The following is a 5,513-nucleotide window of genomic DNA, read 5'->3' as shown; positions in this document are numbered from 1 at the left end:
AGACATTCCACAATAGATTTTGGAATTTTTGTGAACTACATTGCAGACCAGCATTTTGATATGGTAGTCAAAAGAGCTAACGTGATCTTGAGCTGAATTATGAGAGGTATAACACCCAAGAATAAAGAGATAATATTCATATGCATAGTCATGACATATAGAAATTGTGCAGGGCATTCTTTTCTCAATTAATCATTTTAGGAAATACAGCAATAAACTGGAAGCAATACAAAAGAGAAAAACTAGACTACTAAATGTTCTCAGATATTTTAAAAATGAATATTTTTTTAAAAACTGGGGATATTTAGCATGGAGAAGAGAAGACTCGGGGAATATATGATAAATATAGCCAATGTTCTTATGTGGAAGAGGGATCAGGATTTTTTTGCCAAGTCCCAGAGAAGAACCTTCTCATTTACTTTCTATATCCACTCAACTGCCATTTCTTGCATTTCTGTGCCCATAGCATTTCTTGCATTTATATCCTGCTCTCTAGCCATGGTCACCACCATAGTTCAGGACCTCATCATCTATTTCTTGGATGTTTCAATATCTTACACTGATATAGTCTGTCTCCTTTCTCCACAGAGCCGATAAAGTGATTTTACCAAAGTTCAAGCCTGATCATGTCAGTCCCCAAACCACTACAGTAAACTCTAAAGCTTGCTTTGGTGCCTAAGATTACACATAAACTCCTCTGACATTTAAGTATCCTTGAAATTTGGCCTCTTTCTATTTTTCCTAGCTTTTTACACCTTACCCTGCTTAATGCATTCTGTAGTACATCCATAAGGGCTGGATCACTTTTTTACATTGGGCACTTTATGTTCTATCTGGGATCTTGCACAAAAAGGAAGGAAGGATTTTTACATTTTTTCCCATTTTTATATCCCCTCCAAAAATTGCCATTTTTTTGTTTTTATCATTTTAGTCAATCTAACAGGCATGAGATGGTATCTCGGAGTTGCTTTGATCTGCATTTCTCTATTCAGTAATACTATAGAGCATGTAGCTTTAATTTCTTCATCCAAAAACTGCCTGTTCATATTTTTGACCATTTATCAGTTGGGGAAAGGTTAATATTCTTATATATTTTATTGATGAGGTTACTGTCTTCCAGTTTAGATAAGGGATTAGTTTAAGGTTGCATGGTCAGACTTCTAATTCCTATCTAACTTGACCATGGATTATTTCCATCAGGCTATATACTTCTTGTTGACTTCTGTTCTCTCTCTATAGGCTTCTAGGGTTCTCCTATTGGGTCTTGAATGTCTAAGATCTCCACTGTGGTATTCCATTAGGTTTGTTTAATAGACTACATTTTTAGCCTTTTCTTTTTCTCTATCAAAATTAATCTAATGCATATTGCTTTTTCATAGATTCTCTCTAGGTGAATAAATAAATGAGTGAATTAATGAACAAAAGAATAAATGAAAAGTATTAATCATTTAGAATGTACTGGATGTTACGTGGTAAAAACATGAAGACAAACAAAGGAGAAAATTCTGATCTCAAGAATTACATTCTAATAAGAAGAAACTAACCAAATAGGGAAGTGGTTGCCAGAAAAGGATATTTTGGTCTGAAAATGGATGAGGATGGTTTGGAGACCATAGACAATTGACATTGCCTTTTCAGAAGTGATGGATATGGTTCCCAGAGCCAGATGGGGGAAGGAGTGCAATGTGAGCAACAGGATAGAATAAAAGGAAGAGAGGTAAGTGGGATAGACTGCTGAGTGGGATTTGAAGAAATGTCTGGATGATATGGTTTGGAGTTGACCTCCATATAGCAGAGAATGTGGATTTGTGCTTATTTACCACTCAGAATAGCTTATGATTAGATGAGAGTTCAAAAGCCTTATAAACTTTCTAAGAATAATTTCTAGAGGCGGTAGCCAAGGAAGTTCAGCAGCAGAGCTGGTGGTGGCAAGAAGATGGCCAAAGTAGATGACTGGGTAAGATGTGCAGAGTAGGCTACTGCCAAAAAAACATATTAAAGACTGAGTAATTATTAAATTTAATATTAGTCTTCAGTTTTTAAAGGTTTAAACAATGTGGCTATTACGAGGTTATTATGTAGGAAATGTTTGGGAGCTTACCTCTTAAATTATATTCTATAGGCAGCAACTCTCTTCACAAATGAGTTATCTTATTTGTATTGGTTTTCATTCAAAGTTTTAAGGAAAAATAGAATCATAAAATTCTAGATTTGGAAAGGGCCTAAAGATATTATCTATTTCAATCTCTGAATTTTATATAGAAAACAAAACACCACATTTCCAGAAAATTTAAGTGACTTCCTGAAGTTCATGTAGCTAATTGATGGCAGAACTGGGATGAGATCTGGGTCTCCTCGCTCCTTGACTCTTTCCCCTCTGCAGCAGTCTGCCTCCAGTCTTTGGCGTACTTTCCTGCTCCTAGTCTCTTCTCGCTTGACTCCTTTCAGAAAGCATTCCTTTGGAAAGTGTTTGAAGGAAGAGTTCTTTTATGTAGGTCAACATCACTACTTGATGTGTCAACACCCAGAGCCTTCTGTTCTGACAGCTTCTGGTGGCAGCCTCAGAATATGTTTATTAAGGATAAGAGACATATCAAAGATATTTCAGTCCATTCTTCTATCAAAAATCCCTTTTGTATTTCACAGTGGGTAATTTTGTCTTGAAATAATTCAACTAACTTTATTTAAACCTGAAGTTAAAAAAAACACTGGCTTGTCATCCAACAAAACTCCATTTCTATGAAATTGCTAAACATCGCAGGAAATTGCAGATCTCCTAATGATTGAAGTCATTCTCTCTTACAGGACATCCGACTGTTCCTTTTAAAAATGGCTCTTGACATTCAGGTGATCATGTGATTTTGATGCTTTTTATAAATGACTATTCTGACAGCTGTAAGTGGATCTTCCTCATAGATGACATAATAATCAATGAAAATAAACTACTAGTAAAAATATCAACATGAATAGTTTCAGCTAAAACCATATTCTTTTAAGAATCTTTTCAGAACAATGAGAATTTGGAGGCAGGAGAATCATAAGAACAACAAACAAATGAGATAAATGGAAAGAATTACAGTTAAACTTCTATATAGGGAAAAATAAGTCAAAAGAAAGGACCAAATAAATAGACAGAGTCAATTTAGCTGTGGTTGGGAATATGGGAAGGTTAGAGTGAAAGCCTACTGACTCATTAAGGTTCTTATTCTGAAAAAGAAATCATATAATTTAGAAAGATGGTGGCTAATCATTTTTTTAAATTAATTCCATTAAGGTTAGGTCCTCTTTAATTAAAATTTGGTGTCTGGTCCAACAATCACTGTATTGTGTTTATTTAGTAGCCATTATTGTCTGACTGTGGTGTTTGAACTAACTTGTAATGTATATTCTCAAGTTTATTGCCATATACCTGAAAAATTCCAGCCAACCTTTCCATAGAGCTATCGTACTAAGACCAAGAATGAAGAGTCCTTCGAAGCTGCTGCAGGTGACTCCTCAGTCTTACTTAGACCCTGCAATGAGGCATAACTTGATAGAAACTTCAATAATTATAAAAGCAAAAAATGTTCAGAATAATCAGTGTGTGTGTGTATGCATGTGTGTATTAGGTGGGAGTGTAAGGGAAATAGAATAGAAAGCTTTCTATAGTGAAGTAACCAAAAAAAAAAATGAGCAAACATAGAAAAACCCTTGATAGGATTTTAAAAATATTGTAGTTTAATAGAGACCCATGATAAGACTTTAGAAAATGATTTGTTGGCATTAATTATAGGTACAATGTTGGAAAGAAGATGAATGGGACAAAAGGGCTGTAAGGCTGGTGAATAGAAGACTTCCTAAATAAAATGACGGAAAGGAACTCTTGTGAAAAAAGCAAAACAAAACTGGAGGCATAGACGATTACAAAAATAAAACTGGAAGCCAAAGCAGTCCTTATGAATCATTTGATATCTCTAAAAATTATAACAACAAAATAGATATGGAAGAGAACAGTAAACTGAAGATGAACCAACACAGTGGGAAATCAACAAAATGACATACTACCTCTCCAACACATATAGACACTATCAAAATCAAAGAGAGAATAGTGGAAACCTGAAAAAAATGAAGAAAAAGGATCTTTCCTTAGGTATATCGTGTTTCTATCTAAATTAAAGAATGATCCTCATTTGTTTTTGCATAACAAAAGAAATCTTTCCAATAAGGTTAAAGATAAAGTAAAGAATTTCTACTGGAACCACTATTACTTGATAAAATTTAGATCTTCTAGATAGATGGGGGAGAGAAGATAAGCATAAAGAAAAAAATTGTATTTGCAAACAGCATGACAATTTATTTAGAAATTTCCCAGCTTAATAAAAATAATGGAATCAATAATTTCAGTAAAATAGAAAGATATAAAACAAATTTACAAAAACCATTGGGTTTCTAATATGTCTCTAATCAAAATAGAAAAACAAGAAAAAATTAAATTCTCTTGAACACAATAAAAATTAACAAAGTGTCTCATTTAAACGTGTCTAATTTAAACTACCCAAGCGCCCTCAGGACTTTGGTGAATATAACTACAAAATACTATTTTGCAGAAATAAAGGAGGATAAAAGTAATAAAAGAAGAAAAATAATTGGATAGATATTCATTGTTCATGGTTCAGGCACACCAGTATAATAATACTAACTTAATTCATGCATTTAGTGTCATTCTAATCAAATTACCAAGGAATTACTTTATAGAATTTGACAAAATAATTTTTTAATTCATCTGTAGAAATAAAATGTTAAGAATTTCTTGGGAAAATGGAAAATATAGAAATGATCTTAAATTATATTTTAAAACAACAATTATCAAAATTATTTGGTGCCAGTCACACAAGACCAAAGGTAATATGTCATAATGGATAAAAAGACCACAGAGCAAAAAAACAACAACAACAACAACAAATAGCGGACTTGCATTCAGTAAACCTAAAAGCCTAAACTGTAGGATGACTCTTTATTTACTAAGAATAGCTTGGAAATCTGGACTATGTTTTTGGCAGGAATTAGGTTAAGTTTATATCTTCTTTCATACAACCTGATTGACTCCAAATAAATATGTGACCCTAAAAGGGAATAACAGGCTAATAGAATTTAATAGAAACTGACCTTAGCTAACTCCTGTGGGAATAAAGGATAAAAAGGGGTAGTGATGTTTGAGAATGAAATACAGAAGATAAGTCTATCAGCTAGCTGCCAAAGGGTGTGGTTTTGATTTGAACTAAGGTTTTTTCCATAGGTTGGCAAGAAGCAACTGGCATAAGCAAGCCTTAGGGAGAAAAAGTAAATTAAATAATCAAAGGAGAAAAGCAGCTCATGGTGGAAGGCTAAGAAACATTCATCTCAAGTCTGTGACTAAGTAAAATCTTTGAAAATAAAGTATGACCTTTGATTATTTCAGTCAAACCATAGTGATATATCCATAGTGACTAAAATGTCTACCTTGCAAGAGATCTTGGTTTTTTTTTTCAAGCCTG

The 5,513-nt window shown here is 33.4% G+C and overlaps 1 long non-coding RNA gene across 1 annotated transcript; it reads left to right on the top strand.

Annotated features, from left to right (window-relative positions):
- Positions 1-2,803: 2,803 nt before the first annotated feature.
- Positions 2,804-3,929, top strand: LOC130455831 (uncharacterized). Its single transcript, XR_008913999.1, has 2 exons — positions 2,804-2,847; positions 3,773-3,929. It is a non-coding gene; the product is annotated as an uncharacterized LOC130455831 (long non-coding RNA).
- Positions 3,930-5,513: the final 1,584 nt, after the last annotated feature.

The sequence above is a fragment of the Monodelphis domestica genome, chromosome 8 (assembly GCF_027887165.1).
Source record: "Monodelphis domestica isolate mMonDom1 chromosome 8, mMonDom1.pri, whole genome shotgun sequence".
Classification (NCBI taxonomy): Eukaryota; Metazoa; Chordata; class Mammalia; order Didelphimorphia; family Didelphidae; genus Monodelphis; species Monodelphis domestica.
The sequence above is the reverse complement of the archived record's forward strand: the minus strand, read 5'-3'. Positions and strand labels throughout refer to the sequence as shown.